The sequence below is a fragment of the Nannobrachium achirus genome (genome assembly GCF_963921795.1).
Source record: "Nannobrachium achirus genome assembly, chromosome: 4".
NCBI lineage: Eukaryota > Metazoa > Chordata > Actinopteri > Myctophiformes > Myctophidae > Nannobrachium > Nannobrachium achirus.
The window spans coordinates 14,484,328-14,502,897 of record NC_137813.1 but is presented as its reverse complement, the minus strand read 5'-3'; positions in this window follow the sequence as shown (position 1 = coordinate 14,502,897).

The window sequence follows — 18,570 nt, the reverse complement described above, 5'->3', positions numbered from 1 at the left end:
AATGCCCCTGCTATGCGCGATGTTGTGTAATTCCTGATTAATCCCGTAAATTCTGTTAGGATTCACTTCACCTTGGTTCTGTTCGCGGGTCATTTTGACCCGGGGGATATTTGGTTTCAAACAATACTATAATATAAAATGTAACTTAACATATCATCATCATTCATTGACTTTGTCTCAATTCCAAACAATTAATATATATATATATATATATATATATAAATCTTTGCATTTATGCTTTGCTATATCACATTAAACACTAAATTCATGTAAAATAAGAGCTGAACACACATGTGAACACACATTAACTTCACATATGAATGTACACTTGTAAGTATGCACTACTAGTGTATGTGAGGGACAGATGAGCTTTTTGCACCTCCTCCTGCAACCAGTCTGTGTCTTCCTGCCTGCTATAGGACACACTGAACAGCGCTTTCTCTTGCCAGATGCTTCAACTCTAAGTTCACTGTTTATTTTACCATACTTATCATTATGAATTGAGACAAAGTCAATGTATGATGATGATGATGATTTGTTAAGTTACATTTTTAGTATTGTTTTTTTAAACCAAATATTCCCCAGGTTAAAATGACCCGCAAACAGCATTAGAGGGGGGGTTCGCAGAGTGTCCATCCGTGCACAATCTAAGGAGGAGAGAGCACATTACTCCCATATTGGCATCTCTCCAGTCTCCACTGGCTACCTGTGCGGTGCGGTACAGAATCAATTTCAAGATCCTACTGTTTGTTTATAAAGGCTTAAATGGACTGGCCCCTTCATACATCTCTCTGAACTCCTGTCTTATCCCCCCACCACCAGGACCCTCAGGTCAGCAGATAGGGGGACACTTGAGGTCCCGTTCTCTAACAAGGTACACAGGGGGGACCGCGCCTGCTGTCGCTGGCCCCACCTTGTGGAACAGCATTCCCGCCTCTGTTAGGTTTGCCCCTTCTGTTGAAGTTTTTAAAACCAGGCTTAAAACACTTTTATTTTCACAAGCCTTTGAATCCCCCTGATGAACTGTGCACTTTTTTGATTAGAGGCCTTTTCTTTTTTCACTTACTATTTTTAATGTGAAGTACTATTGTTGTACGTTGTCAATTCTATTTTAATTTTTCATTCATGATTGTTTGTAATGATGCATTTTTGACCTGTGATCGAAGCACTTTGGTACAAAGAGAGTTGTTTTTAAATGTGCTATATAAATACATTTGATTTGATTTGAATTGATTTGATCTGTGCATGCCGCGGTTCGTGGATAAATAATAAAAGACGGCACTTGAATCCATTATACTGTTCCAGAGCTAGCAGCCGTGTATCTAGCAGTGTTTACGATGGAGATGCTAGGCAGGAAAAGGAAACAGAGAAATGGGCGTTTTCCTGCAAAAGTTAACACGGGAGCCAATGGAGATTATCTTTATATATATACACACATATATACATATTCTCTTCTGGGGGGTCCCTGGCACATTAAAGATTCTGAGCACCGGGGGCATATGCATATCAATTTTGAGGGGTCCTTGGCCCGAAAAGGTTTGAGAACCACTGACTAAAGGTCGTTGCACACTGCTGCTTTTTTCCGGCCGAATATAGGAGTGCATTTCGGAGCACATAAATAAAGAAACCAAGCTCACGTTATGTCATTCACGTTTGCACACACTGCAGCCCCTTTCGTATTTATTTTCGGACCACTGGGACCCTTGCTCTCTCTATCTCTCTCTCTCCTTGCCCTGAAAAACGCACTTCGCAACGAAAAAACGCAGCAGTGTTCAACCAGCTTTACAGTAGAAGTCATTAGAATCTGTGTCAGGTCTCAATGGGTTAACATGTTCAGCACAATTAAAGTTTATAGATGAATTCATGAGACATGGAGGATTCGGTGCTACCGTAGCCAATATGGGCTGTGTCTGCTCCCTTCAAGATGTCCTGAATTATTGTGAACCTCTTGAAAAGCTTATAGGTGTCATTAGCCTTTATTGTTTCAGAACCACCAATCATGGGTCGTTAGCAACCATGCAAGACATACTGTCTCATTAATTAAGCTCATTAAGGGACTTAATCAGCCACAACCGACTTCTAAAGGTCTGATGAATTATTGCATGCAGGCTACCCTCAGTGCCAACATAGCAAGCAGTACATCAAGCTGATAAATGGAGATGGCTATAATATCTGGGATCCTGGAACTCAAGTAACTTTCTAGGCAGGCTGAAAATGATACCCAAGTACCTGTCAAAATACTTTATAAACGTTAAGGATGTCCATAATTACAACACCAGAGGCAGTGCCACAGATCACTTTCAACCCAGAGTCAAAACCAACAAAGGGTCAAACTTTATTTTATTTACATATCTACTGCATAGTACTGTGTTCTATTCGTCTGTCATTCAATGTTATATGAGATACTTAAATAGTTTCCTGTGGAAATAAGCTTAGTCTTTTCTAGGATCTCCTTTTAGTAGACCTTGTACCAGTGAACTGTACCGTCATGAAACTGTACCTTTTCCTATGCAAACTTCTAATAAAGTCTTCAATCAATTAATCAATCAATCAAAAGCACTGAGTACTTTTGGGTTGTCTGTTTTATTTTTTCTTCCCTAAAATACAAATCGCCACACAACGATCAGAATCGAACATGGCTGCTACATGGCACTCATGTTTTCCTTCCTTTTACACTTCTTAGTATGCAAAAGAAAAATATTTAAACCCAAGCCAATAGGAACACAGAGGCGGTGGGGCAAATTAATTCGGTTAATTTTCTTTTTCTCCGGTGTGAATACGCTCCTGCCGTGTCATTGGAGTGTCGAGCTGACTGGAACTCCCGTCACATTGTTTACAGTCGAAAAGTTTATCACCTGTGTGAATACGCTGGTGTCTCTGTAGATGACCTGAATGACTGAAACTCTTATCGCACTGTTTACAATGGAAAGATTTTTCTCCCGTGTGAATACGGAGGTGTGCCTTCAGGTTACCCAAGTCAGTGAAGCTCTTATTGCACTGTTTACAATAAAAAGGTTTTTCTCCAGTGTGGATACGCTGGTGTGTCTTCAGGCGACCTAACTGATTGAAACTCTTGCCACATAGTTTACAGTTGAAAGGTTTTTCTCCAGTGTGAATACGCATGTGTGTCTTCAGGTTACCTAAGTCATTGAAGCTCTTATTGCACTGTTTACAATGGAATGGTTTTTCTCCAGTGTGAATACGCTGGTGTGTCTTCAGGCCACCTAAGTCATTGAAAGTCTTGCCACACTGTTTACAATAGAATGGTTTTTCTCCGGTGTGGATACGCTGGTGTGTCTTCAGGCTACCTAACTGATTGAAACTCTTATCACATTGTTTACAATCGAAAGGCTTTTCTCCAGTGTGGGTACGCTGGTGTCTGCTCAGGCTACCTAACTCACTGAAACTCTTACCACACTGTTTACACTGGAAAGGTTTTTCTCCCGTGTGGACACGCTGGTGACCTTTCAGGCTATATAACCGCCTGAAACTCTTACCACACCGTTTACAGTGGAAAGGTTTCTCTGCAGTGAGAATACGCTGGTGTATTTTCAGAGCACCTAACGCACTGAAACCTTTGCTGCATAGTTTACAAAGGAAAGGTTGTTCTCCTGTGTGGACATGCTGGTGAACTTTCAGGTGACCTAAGTGACTGAAACTCTTTTCACATTGTCTACAGATGTGAGTTTTCTTTCCAGTGTCGGTCAGACGATGTCTCTTTGCTTCCGATTGCGCTGGAGTCTGGGTCGACTGTTGACTGCTGTAAGGTTGTGATTCCTCTGAGTTTCCTTGCTGCTGGCTCTTTGTCGGAAACAGTGGGTCCATCGTCAAAGCTTCTGCTGCTATGCATGGGCCGCAATGGTCCAAGAATGTAACTGATGATGTGTGACCTTATGATCCAGGATTGGTTACAGGGAAATTACCAGCTGAATGCAAGTGTATAGATATCTGTTGGGACTGTTCCTCTTGTAGATGGTAAAGGGCAAGGCCTACTCAATGTCTCTCTCATTCAGACTGTGAAGTCTGCTTTTAAGCCGAGCTGATTCGAAGCTTGCGTCATCATCATGTTGTCACTATGATGTCAGCCATGCCCATGTCATTTACTGAGATACATTTCAGCCCAATCAAACCTCAATTGTTTTATAGTATGATGAGTTCATTGTCTGGACCCTAAAGCGTGGCCTACATCTGGCCTACATCTTGGCGCAAAGCCAAGAAACTTTGGGAGCACAAAGCTCCCAAAGTCTGTCGTACGCCCGCAAGGTCACATTGGCCAAGCTTCCCGTGGCCAATGTGAAGCCTGGCCAATGTTTCGCGGGATGGACATACGTACACACAAAGCCAGATGTAGGAGCTGTCAGTACCGCTCAAAAACAAATCAAAAAGACAACACTCTTCGGCTGTTCCCTTCAGGGGTCGCCACTGAGAATCATCTGCCTCCATCTGTCCTCTGCCTCCTCTTCTGTCACACTGACTAACTTCATGTCCTCTTTCACACGATCCATACATTTCCTCTTTAGTCTTCCTTTAGGATTCCTGCCTGGAAATTACAACCTCAGCATCATTCTTCCACATACTCACTATCCATCCTCTCTACATATCCAAACCTTCTCATTTTGGCCTCTTTGGCTTTATCTCCAAAACAACTGACATGCGCTGTACATCTAAAGAAGTCGTTCCTATCTATCCTTGTTACTTGAGAGAAACTTTAGATTTTTTTTTTTTATATATCATTTTTATCCCACGATTTTGTAACCCATTTTTCACCCAGTGCCAATTGCCTATGTAATCCTGGGCTCTGCTCTCCCTCTGCCGCTTGGGGAGACAACGGACTGACCTCATGCTTCCTTCTATGCATGAGGAGCCCAAGTTGCTTCTTTTCACCTGACAGTGGAGATTTCCCTGGTTTGGACGTAGCGCATGGAAGGAACACGTTATTCCAACCAGTTCCTTTCCCCTCCATCAGGCGCCCCGGCTGGCCAGGGGGAGGCATTATAGACACCAGGATTACTGCATGTTTTTGTGAGGGTATCAACCCTAGGAGACACGGGGAGAACATGCAAACTCCACACAGAAACTTTAGATTTTAATGTTGGCTACTTCTAACTCTCCTATCTATATTTTCCTCAGTGCGTCTCTCTGTAAACCGTAAATAACATTAAAACCTCATGGCGCGCTCTGCTTGCGCACAAGTAGGCCATGTATGGTCTACTTGTGCGCAAGGAGCAAGTTGGCACCACAACAGAGTGCATTTCTAGTCATTATTAGTGTGGTTGCCCAACAGGGCAACACATTATAGTCCTGGGGAAACGTTGTCTATTACTAGGGTAACCTTTTCGGAAACCTTATTGATTACTAGGGTAACTTTTCCACTGCCATTGGAAATGGCAGGGAGAGGGAATCAAATGGGAATCAATAGGGAATCAATGGGAGTGGGAATCAGCAGGGAATCAATAGGAGTGGGAATCAATAGGGAATCAATTGGTGGAGCTTCACGTGACAGTTAGCTTACTGTAGAATATAGTCAGCAACCGTCAGCAACCACACTCGCAATTTCCAATTGCATCTTTCTAGTTATTATTTACTTAGTGCGACTATATTTGTCCAACTTTATTCCATCTTCCATCGTCGCCTACGTAAACATTTTTTTGCCGCTCTACTCAAAATTAATTTGCGAAAATTCGCCTTACGCCAACCACACTTGCAATTTCCAATTGCATCTTTCTAGTTGTTGCAAAAATAGCAGATGTACAAGCTTGAAGATTGGCCATTTTCAATATCTGTTGTACACAGTATTTCGGTCTTGTTTTCTTTTTTTCTTCTTTCCCTCACAGAAGGCCGTCCCTATAGCAACAAGCGGGAGAAAGCAGGTCTGGCCCCGCTGTGGCCCAAAATGAGACCCAAGATCAATGAAAACAAGAGGAAGGGGGGGAGAGATACTTTAGCAAGAATGTAGGTGGAGTAGTAAGGCTACGTCGGGCGTAGAAAGTGTACATTGCACAGATTGATGGTGTGACACATGTGTGAGGGCCAGGGGCGTCGCACCAAATTCTGGGCCTTGGGTACAAGGATTCACTGCGGACCCCCCCATGAGCCATGCCATCACCCTCCTAAATAAGCAGGGGGGTAGATAGGGGAATGAACTTTTAGAATTTTAGAATTGGACACATTTCAGGTGGACTTGTTTTATTGCTGGTCTTGTGTTGAAGTCTGTATGTGTCTATGTGTTTTTTAATGTGGTGTATTTCTTTTAGTGTTTCTCGTAGGCTGGCACTTGTTGCACATTATGACACATTTCTGCGTAAACAGACAATAAACTGACTTGAACTTGAACTTTTTTACTATTTTGTGCTTTAACTATTGAAAAATAGCAGATATACAACCTTGCAGCGCGGCACAGGGTGCCGTGCTGCGAGCTTGTAGATCTGCTATTTTTGAAAAATCGTGAACATTTCAAATTTCAAAAATTTCAAATCCTTCTAAGGTTTATTTGAAAAACCTGTGTTTCTATGTCAGAGGTGCTCAAACCTTTTCATGTGAAGGACCCCCAAAATGATATGTATTTGGCCACGGACCTCCAGGGACCCCCCAGAAGCAAAATATGAGTCAGAAGATTTGCACACATTTTCACGAATTTTCGAAAATAGCAGATCTACAAGCTCGCAGCGAGCAGTCGAGCTTGTATATCTGCTATTTTTCAATAGCTAAAGTATAAAGTAATGAAGGCCCCTCCACCTTGGGCCCTAGTAACTCAGTCCCCCTTGTGACGCCCCTGGTGAGGCCCCTTCTCTGTGAAGTGCATTCCTTGTGCAGCGAGGCCTCCAGGATAGGGGCTCTGCAGTATTCTTGTGCCTGCGTGTTTAATCACATTACAGGTGGCTAGAAGTCGTGGAGCGGGGTCCAGGGGCCCTCCGAACCGGAGTCTCTAGTTGCTCTGAGTGGGAGAAAAGTCCCTCGGGTTCCAGCATGTCTGCCCGCTGCCCTGAAAACCAGGCCGCTCGAGTCCTAACCCTGTCCGCATGCTGCCCCTCTTAACGCACCCCCGCGTCGTGCCAGAAATAGACTGTGTCTCCCTCAGCGCTGGCTGCGCTCTGTGCTCAGCGAGTTTCGCACCGGTCCAGTTCCGCAGTGGACTCCACGCCGCGTTTTCCCTCTCACTTGTTCCCTGCGTGGAAAACTAGGTCACTGTTTGCTTTGTATTATTCAGCAACTGGAATGATTGTGTGGGGAGGGTTCTTGACTGTGATCTGGGTGACACGCAGCCAGATAGCCAGTCAGTCAGTTAGCCAGCCAGCCAGATAGCCAGCCAGCCAGTCAGTCAGTTAGCCAGCCAGCCAGTCAGTCAGTTAGCCAGCCAGCCAGATAGCCAGCCAGTCAGTCAGTCAGTCAGTCAGTCAGCCGGCCAGCTTGCCAGCCAGCAAGTCAGCCAGTCAGTCAGTCAATTCAGCCAGATAGCCAGTCAGTCGGTCAGCCAGTCAGCCGGCCAGCCAGCCAGCCAGCCAGCCAGATAGCCAGTCAGCCAGCCAGTCAGTCAGTCAGTCAGTCAGTCAGTCAGTCAGTCAGTCAGTCAGTCAGCTACAGTAGTCAGTCAGTTAGGGGATTCCAGGAGTCCCCAGCAAAATGTGGTCCCCAGCGCAAAACCTGTTAAACCACTGTAATCATACTTTGGCAATCTTTCGACTAATTTGATTGTGAAAAGTTAGGGAATTTTGAAAAAAGTTTATGACAAAATCTTCTGTCCACGGCCAAATAAGTATAATTTGGGGTTCTTTGACATGGGTGGATTCGGTATAGGCCAGTCATGTAGCTCAGTGGTTCTCAACCAGTGGTCCGGGGACCACCAGTGGTCCTTGAGGGGATTCCAGGTGGTCCCCAGCTAACCAAATGGACCCTTATAGATCTTAAACTTGAGAGTGTAAAATGAAATCAAATGGACCCGTTCATTTTTATGCTCTCATCATGAGTTTAATTATTGTTTTATTATTAATTCTACAAGTCTACACAAGACATGAATTGTCATTTGGAACAAGGTTTGCTTGTTATCTCATATGTCTTAGTGTTTTTCCCCAATAAAGTTGTTTATTCTTAGTTCTCTCCTGCCCCGATGTAAAGTGTCAGGGGACTTAGAAAAGTGCTATATAAATTCGAGATTATTATTATGGTACCACATCAATACAGCAGGGAATTGTGGACAGAATCTTATCCAAAGATAACAAAATGTTCAAAGTTTTGGGTCTGAGAGGCTAAATCCCATCAAATGGTGGTCCTCGGCTCAAATGCAGAATAAATAATGGAGCTTGATATGAAACCGGTTGGAAACCACTGATAGATTAATACACTCTCTTGACAATCTCTGCCTGAGAGCAGCACCTAGTGAATTATTGTCTCTTCGTTGCATTGTTGACTTTCTTGTGTAGCCTATATTGTACATTTACAACCGTGTGTAGGCGATTGATTTTTGAGGCACTTGCGTTTTTAACGATCTCCTCTTGTACTGATCATCGCCACAAGCTGTCACCTGTTGGTAATCATCATCAGACTCCTTGTGATTGGTTGATTATGACCCAAGTGTGTGTAAGTCAGTCAAACAGAGCTCTGTGTTATTCTCGAAGAAGGTCAAAAAAAGGTACCGTGACCGAAAACGTTGCCTCTTCTCTGAATAAAAATGTCCTCCTGTACCGTGCTGTTTGGCAGCGTGCAGGCTTATTTTTTATTGTTGGTGTGCACTTTTTATTCTTTCTTTTTTTTCTTGTGTGCCTGTCTTGAGACTTTTTTTATTCTAGGTGTGCTTGGAGTTTTATTTTGTATTATTATTACATCAGTCGTTGGCATGAAAATGTTAGAGACATATACTGGCCATACTGGCCATACTGGTGTAGTGGTGAAGGCAGCCAGCCAGGCAGTGTGGCACTGTTCATTTCGGTGACTAAAACGATGATGAAAAATGATCGCCGACTACCTTTTTTCACTGATGAAAACTAAATAAAAACTAAGCTATGATGACTAAAACTATGACATTTTATGTGTGGTTGTGCTTGGGTGTTGCGCTCTGAAAATAGCAGATCTACAAACCTCACAACGCGAAACGCTGCAGCGTGTAGTGAGCAAAATGTTCCATGTTACTTCACCGCTCAAGCCCCTATATAATTCATCATATGACCAGTAGCGAAAATAGCCAATCTACAAGCTGTAGATGAGAATGGCGTGCCCAAAATGTCAACCTATCTTCACATAATTGGTCCTCACTAATGTTCATGATAAAATAGCACCATTGTTTTCTACTCGGTCTGTCTCATAGGAGGGCTGTGGGCAGTTCAGTTAAGTATTTGGTCACCTACCAATCAGCAATAATTCTGGCTCTCACAGAACTTTTCTTTAAGAAGCCCTCCTATTCTACACTCATTAGCTGTATTAACCTTTTGACCCATGTTTGAAGTTGTTACCTCTTACCTGTATAAAAGACCCCTGTTCACACACACACACACACACACACACACACACACACACACACACACACACACACACACACACACACACACACACACACTCAATCAATCAGACTCCATCTTCTCCACTAGGGCAAGACCAAAGAGTTGTCTAAGGACACCAGGGACAAAAATGTACAGTAGACCTGCACAAGGCTGGGATGGGCGAGGGATCAGCCCAGAACCACACAGGAGGACCTGGTCAATAACCTGAAGTGAGCTGGGACCACAGTGTCAAAGATTAGGATTGAGGATGGATGGGGCCATGTATTGTAAGATTTTATGTAACAACCTCCTTCCCTCAGACAACTTAAGTTTTTTACAACAAGGGTTCATATTTTAGATTGTCATTGGAGAAAAGAAAAGATGAATGTTAAAATGTTTTCATTTACTTCTTTCTATTGTTTTAGTGATTTTAACGATTTTGATTTGCATGCATGCAAGTGGCTAAATATGTATTTCTAGACACACTAAGCCCATTACCAAGATGCACCACAATCTTTCATCGGCAGATGTGACTTATGGGGGCTGGTGTAAATAGTCAATTGTCATAGAAATTGTCAGCTTATAGTGTCTAAAAGGACATATTTAGCCACTTGTACGCAGGCCCCCAACCGCTGAAATCAAAATACTAAAATGGCTAAAACGAAAGAAAGCAGTAAATGAAAACATTTTAACACTCATCTCTCTAAAAAAAAACTCAAGTTGTCCGTTAAGATGGGCCTTCCAGCATTACGATGACCCAAAACACACAGCCAGTGGATCATCCAGATGGTCATTGGCAAACTTCACACAGGCTTGGTGGTCCCAACTCTCTTCAGGTCATTGACCAGGTCCTCCTGTGTAGTTCTGGTCTGAGCCCTCACCTTTCTTATGATCATTGATACCCCATGAGGCGAGATCTTGCATGGAGCCCCAGACAGAGGGAGCTTAACAGACATCACAAGTTTCTTCATTTTCTTTTTAGAATAATTTTGAATATACCGAACTTTGACTTGTAACATAGTGTTTTTACATTGCGGTGTTGATACTTTTACTTAAAGGAGGATTTCACCACTTTTCAACCTGTCTTCATATAATAGGTCCTCACTAATGTTCATGATATAATAGCAAAAATAATAATAATAATAATCTACTCAGTCTGGGTCTCATAGGAGACATCATCAATCCAAGCTAATAGAAATTGCAGGCTTTTCTATTCCTGAAGAGTTGCAATGTTAAAGTGGAAGCCATTGTTCTCGCGATAATAAAAATCTAAATATTCTTTTCAAAAATATTGTTAAAAAAAACTGTCAAACGATGATGTCATGCACTGATGTCACTCCTATGAGACCCAGACTGAGTAGAACAAAATTGTGCTATTTTATCATGAACATTAGTGAGAACCTATTATATGAAAACAGGTTGAAAAGTGGTGAAGTCCTCCTTTAAGTAAAAGGAAAAAAAGAGAGTACATCTTCCACCACTGGAGAGGGATGCTGTCATCCTAGTGTCGGAGGGATTTCATAATACTGGGTAAAAACGAGAGAGAGAGAAAGGAAACAGGATTCAGAGGCAGGATTTCTCACGGCAATGTTGTACGCATGTGGGCGGACAGCGGACACACGCTCGCACGCACGCACGCACACACACACACACACACACACACACACACACACACACACACACACACACACACACACACACACACACACAGTGCAAGGCGATGAACTCACTCTGAGTTCACATGTCCTCATAGAGTGGTGTACAGTAACTATAAGTGCATGTACTGAAGTACTATACTTATAGGGACACTTTTGAGATATATTTTATACTTTAGTGTTTCCAGTTCTCAGTACTTTTACTTCTACTCCACTACATGTCAGAGGCAAATACTTTAACTCTGCTACAATTATTTGAACATTTTAGTTACCAGTTACTTTGTAGATTGCGATTATTATTACTAAACATACATACCTGTACAGTACATTACCCACTTCAGCCCTATATACATTTCGGCAATTTGAAAATAGCCGATCTACAAGCTCACAATGCGCATTGTGAGCTTGTAGATCTGCTATTTTCAAAAGATTTGTATACATATGAAAACTTGTGAAAAGTTCTGTATGATGAGTACTTTCTACTTTTGGTTCTTTTAGGTACATTTTGATACCAATACGTTTGTACGTTTACTCCAAGTCGATTTTGAATTCCGTACTTTTTATACTTGTAAACAGTGTTTCTACATTGCGCTGTTGATACCTTTACTTTGTTTTTGTTTTTTTACAACAAGGGTTCATATTTTAGATTGTAATTACAGAAAATAAATGATGAGTGTTAAAATGTTTTCATTTACTTCTTTCTACCGAGTTTGATTTCAGTGGGTGGGGGCATGTGTGCAAGTGTCTTTTTAGACACATTGAGCCGACAAATTCTTTATTACTATTTACAGTAACACTACCAGCCCCCATAAGTCACACCTAACCATGAAAGAGTGTGGTGCACGTTGGGAATGGGCTTATTGTGTCTAAAAAGACATACTTAGCCACTCTAAAATGCCTTAAACGATAGAAAGCGGTATAAATGAAAACATTTTAACATTCATCTTTTCTTTTCTCTAATTACAAGCTAAAATATGAACCCTTGTTGTAAAAAAAACAAGGTTGTTCTTTAAAGTAAAGCATGTGAGTACTTTTTTCCCCCACCACTGTCCTCATACCCCCACTGACTCCACCCCTTCACATACAGGCCAATTTCCTACCAGAGGACACACGAGGACAAGGATGTGGGGACATAATGTACAGGTCGCCTCAGGCCAACCCATACATTAGTACAACCAGGGGTGTCACCCCACATTCTGGGCCCTGGGTACAAGGATTCACTGTGGGCCCCCCATGAATGGGAACGCATTATTCATATGCATTATTTTGTGCTTTAACCTTTGAAAAATAGCAGATATACAAGCTCACAGCGCGGCACCGAGTGCCGCACTGCGAGCTTGTAGATCTGCTATTTTTTTGTGCAGGTCTTTTGAATATTCTTCTAAATCCTTCTAAGTTTTTTTTTATTTATTTTTTTAAACCTATGTTTCTATGTCAGTGGTGCTCAAACTTGTGAGCACCACCAATGTGAAGGACCCCCAAAATGATATGTATTTGGCCACAGACCCCCATCTCAAAATATTTAGTTCCAGGGACCCCCCAGAAGCAAAATTTTAGTTTAGTTTTTCGCTTAAAAATACATATTATATTCAAAGATTTGCACACATTTTCACATCTTTTCAAAAATAGCAGATCTACAAGCTCGCAGCGCGGCACTCGGTGCCGCGCTGTGAGCTTGTATATCTGCTATTTTTCAATAGCTAAAGCATAAAATAATTAAGGTCCCTCCACCTTGGGCCCTAGTAACTCAGTCCCACTTCCCCTCCCCCCATTGTGACGCCCCTGAGTACAACACTAATCTGAATCTATAAACACAACTAAACACAGGGAGGGTTTGTTTATGTGCGTGCGATGGCTTTTCTATTAAGTCATACTGTTTCTCAACATCCGGTCCGGGGTCCACCACGGGGTCTAAAAGAGTGGCTTGTAGATCTTCTATTTTTGTTGCTATTTGCGAGTGTTTCTACGTTTTTTTTATAGTGAAAGTGAAAGTAGTTAAGTGTGTCTGTGGGTTGTATAAATATTGAACCAATGAAAAGTGACGTGTGAAGAGCGTGTGACTAAAATAGTAATTCATGAATTGAAGATTTCACCGCATAGATTGTAGTCTCAGAGATGGGGAAAAAGGTCATATCAAACAGGGGTCCTATGGCAGTGGTGCTCAAACTTTTTCATGTGAAGGACCCCCAAAATGATATGTATTTGGCCACAGACCCCCAATCTCAAAATATTTAGTTCCAGGGACCCCCAGAAGCAAAATCTTAGTTTAGTTTTTCGCTTAAAAAATACATATTCAAAGATTTGCACACATTTTCACATCTTTTCAAAAAAAATGCCCACAACGCCTTTTATCATTTCAAAGACGTTGAGGATCACTGACTTCATTTATGCACCGTTGTAATACAACATAATACATATGGGGTTCTTTAAGGCCATGGGCATTAAGTGTTCTTTTCCGTGAGGCTTTGTCAGTAGATCTGCGTTCAGTTCAGCAGGGGTGGGCTGGGGGTGTGTGTGTGTGTGTGTGTGTGTGGGGCTGCAGAAATCCTACCTGGAATGTTAGCTGTTATGTAACTCGTCTCCTCACCACAGGACCTCGAATGCTCTCTGGTTCCTGCATGCACACTTCAGAGCACAGTGGGACGCCGGGTGGAACAGAGCCATTCCTCCACTCCACGCTTTTAAGCTCACACCTCTAGCAAAACACTCACCCCCAAAACACCGTCGCTCCCCCTGGGGTAAATCGGGCGGTAGACCTATTCATCTGAAAACTCAGTAAAACTGTGTCTGAACCTAACCTTATTCCCAAACGTAACCTCAGTAAAACGGTGCCAAAACCTAACCTTTATTCCTAAACCTAACCCCTCAGTAAAACTATGCCTAAACCTAAACTTATTTCTAACCTTATCCTCAGTAAAACACCTACAAGAATACAAGAACCGGTGGTCCAAGGCCGGGGGAAAGAGATGGGAACGACTGTGTTTTGGGTCGTGCCTTCCGGTTACCATGCACACTAATCGAAACACTGCCGGGCAAGAAACATATGAATAAAAAATATTCTATAAGTTGTGAAAATAAAAATAAATTGTGGCTCTATTAGCACATTTAAGAACATGAATTATGGTAATTCAATATAAAACCTTAATATAATACATATAAAAAAATAAGATGTAATATTTACAAAGATACAGTATAAAGGGTAGGCACTGGGGCGCCCTCTGGCCTTCTTGGTCCGGGCGCATACCACTTGCCTGGCCTCGATCCAGACGACCTTTGCCGCATGTCACTCACCGTCTCTCCCCACAAAGGGTGCTATAGACCAAATTCTATGTGCGGCATCTAGGGTTGTCATCAGAAATGGCAAATATTAATATTTTCCTCTCTACTCTTCTATGTTTCCTCAGGGGAGAGACTAACATACAAGGAAAGGAAGTGTAGGAGGAAATGAGGATTTAATTGAAGGACCTGAGATGCAGCCTATACAGTATCTCAGTTTTTTTTGCGTGCATGAGTTTCTCCTTCCCCGTCTCGTCTCGGTCCGTACACTTGGCAGCACACAGTGATAGGCTGTCACTGCGTTAATACCAAACATGATAATGCCAGACGTGCTATCGTTGTCAGATAGGGGACACATGAACCCAGCATAGAGACAGCCAGTGACAAGGCAGCCGTCATTTATGTTGTGCCCCCCTCTCCCACTCCCCCGCTGTATGCCGTGATAACCTTTCCATTTCCTCATTAGCCGACACAGATTACAGTCGCTGGGCGTCTTTGAAATGTGTCCATCGTGTTCATATCTTAGCAGTGATCAAAATGCACGCACACGTGCACATCCACACATGCACACACGTGTCACATGGGAGGGTTTGATAAAAGCAGTGGTGGTTGGTTCTCAAAGGGGCCTTTTCCACCGTCAAAGAACCGGTTCTGGTTCTATCTCCCATCTATGGGATGAACCAGAGGTGTGCTTTTCCACAAGAACCGGAGTTGGTTCGGAACCGGAACCACAAAATCCTTGTTTTTTCCAGTGAACTGGGGGACAATTTACCTGACTTTCGCCAGATGGTGGCAGCATTGCGTTGCATTGCTTTACCATCTGGGCTCGGTCCGCCAGCGTTGATAACACTCGTAAAGTCCCGGGCCGGACCAATCAGCGGCAGCTATGGGCGGGCTCTGAGCGGCTCTGAGCCAATAGAGTGACGTTGCCTGAGTGCATGACGTTGCCTGTCTGCAACGTCATGCAGACAGGCCAATATGAGTGGTTGGAGTTGGCACTCCCAGACTGTGATAGAAACGGCCACATCCAATCACCTGCTACAGAAATTCAAAAAATGGCCCGCCCCTTACATAGAGTCTGGCCGAGAGATCCCAGATGTAAGGCAGAGCGTTACGCACTGCTGCAACTATCTGGCGAAAGTCAGGTTAGGGGACAATGGCTCTGGTTCAATCTTGCGGAAACGCAAGCCGGTTCGCAAGAACGAACCAAGGTTCCAAGAAAGTTGAACCGGCACTGGTTCTGGAACCAAGGTTCTTTTGGTGGAAAAGGCCCCCAAAGTGGGGTCTCCGTGGGGCCCTTTAAAGATCGAGTTACAGGGCATCTCAGATAATTTGCTTAATGTGCAATAATGTTTTCTCACTCCACAGAAAGAGACCAACGTAACGGTACACTGCAATACATGGTGCCTGCACATTTCTAAAGTGACAATTCAATTACTTAAATTTATAACCAGTTAAAGGACCTTAAAATAAAACCATTACTGTGTCAAAAGTAATCAAAAAACTGCATACTTAATCTACAGGCTCACTCTCTCTACGTTGTCCTCAGACGAGCCCTCCATCGGCGTCTCCAGTCATCTCAGTTCTCCATACATCTGGACAGCTCCTTTTTGCTCTCTGCACCCAGGGGCGTCACAAGGGGTAGGAAAGTGGGGCTGAGGTACTAGGGCCCAAGGTGGTGGAGGGGCCTTAATTATTTTATACTTTAGCTATTGAAAAATAGCAGATATACGAGCTCACAGCGCGGCACCGAGTGCCGCGCTGCGAGCTTGTAGATCTGCTATTTTTGAAAAGTCGTGAAAATGTGTGCAAATCTTTGAATATATGTATTTTTTAAGCGAACATTTGTAACTCAAATTTTGCTTCTGGGGGGTCCCTGGAACTCAATATTTTGAGATGGGGTTCTGTGGCCAAATACATACCATTTTGGGGGTCCTTCACATGAAAAGGTTTGAGCTCCACTGACATACACAATGTACATTGTTTATCCAGCGAATGACTCACAGGCTATACATGGCCTAAAGAGAACAGCTAATGACATGGCAGCCTATGTCAGGGACATTCATGTATACACAGTGATGAGCTTCTGCTGACAAAAGATGCCTGTGCCAGCGAGTTTCACACTTAGCACTTAAAGCTGCACTATATGTAACTGTCCTATGTTCTGTCAGGTCCAACCCAGACACGGGATCTAAATGTCAAAAATAGAAGAGCAGGCTTACCAAGTTGTACAACCATAGAGATCGAACAAGATAACATTTTATTCACAAAGAGGAATGCTGTGCGCTCGGTTGGCACAGTGGTTAAAGGACAACTTTTTTTTACAACAAGGGTTCATATTTTAGATTGTCATTAGAGAAAAGAAAAGTGTTCAAATGTTTTCATTTACTTCTTTCTATCGTTTTAGTGGGGGGACGGGCCTCCATTCCGAAACACCACCATTCCGAAACACCACCATTCCGAAACACCACCATTCCGAAATTTAAATTATTTTAACTTTCACCCACTTTCACCCACCTCCACCCACTTTACCTCACCCACGTTCACCCCCCCCCCCCACCCACCTCCAACCACTTTCCCCCTCCTCCACTCACTTCCTCCCACCTCCACCCACTTTCACTCACCTCCACCCACCCACCTCCACCAACTTTAACCTCTACCCAATTTCACACACCTCCACCCACTTTTACCCCCCCCCCCCCCCCCCCCCCCCCCCCCACCTCTACCCACTTTCACCCAACTCCACCAACTTTCTCCCACATCCACCCACTTTGGCCCCCCCACCTCCACCCACTTTCACCCGACTCCAAGGGCAGGAAAGTGGGTGGGCCTGGGTGAAAGTGGGTGGAGGTTGGGGGAAAGTGAATAGAGCTGGGTGAAAGTAGGTGGAGGTTGATGGAGTGGATGGAGGTGGGTGAAATTGAGCGGAGGTAGGTGGGAGTGGCTGAAACTGGTTGGATGTGGGTGAAAATGTGTGGAGGTGGGTGGGGATGGGTGAAAATGATTGGAGGTGGGTGGGGTGGGTGGAGGGATCTGGATGGAGGTAGGTGAAAGTTAGTGGAGGTGGGTGGGGCTGGGTGAAACTTGATGGATGTGGGTACAGGTGGGGGTGGAGTTTGGTGGGGTGGATGGAGGTGGGTGGGTGGGGTAGGTGAAATTGGGTGGAGATGGGTGGAGTTGGGTGAAATTGGGTGGAGGTTGAGAGTGGGTGGGGTGGGTGGAGGTGGGTGAAAGTGGGTGGAGGTTGGTGGGGGTGGATGGAGGTGGGTGAAAATGAAACTGCATATTCGGAATGGTGGTGTTTCTGATTTTCGGAATGGTGAGGTCTTATAGAACAATGGGAAACCCCACCATTCCGAATAATGGAAGTCAATCTTCGGAATGGTGGGGTTTCGGAATGGAGGTGTGTGTATGGGCTTATTGTGTCTAAAAATACATATTTAGCCACTTGCATGCATGCAAATCAAAATCGTTAAAATCACTATAGCACCACTATCTTTCATGAGCAGATGTGACTTATGGGGGCTGTTGGTAAATGGTAACAAAGAAATTGCCGGCTTATTGTTTCTAAAAAAGAAAAATTTAGCCACTTGTATGCATGCCCCCACTCATTGTAATCAAAATACTAAAATCTAAAACAATGGAAAGCAGTAAATGAAAACATTTTAACTCTCATCTTTTCTTTTCTCTATAAATTACAATCTAAAATATGAACCCTTGTTGTAAAAAAAACAAAGTGTGGGTTTGAATGCAGCGCAATGCATCCGGCTTGCCGAGCGTCTGTACGAAACACTATTGGCCCCATGTGTGGGCAGGGGATGGTCACTGTTTTGTCACTGCACGCAATCCTACGGGCTGCGGGCGACACCTGTCAGCAGGGAGTGTTGGGGCGAGAAGAACGGAAGGCTCTTCGTCCTCCCGGTGGGGGCTCCTCCCTGGCAGGCGAATCAGTATAGGATATAACAGTGGTTTTCACGAGCAAGCTTCGAAAAGACACTGGCCAAGCAATATAAAAAAACAACCACGATATGTCTTTAAATATAGGCCTAGGCCTTTGGAGAATTTTCACCCATAAAGGCATGCCCAAAATAGGGCTAGAATGAACCCATCTCCATGACATCTTCAGTGATGCGGTGTTACAGCTCCCTTTGTGTTCTCATCAAGAGGGA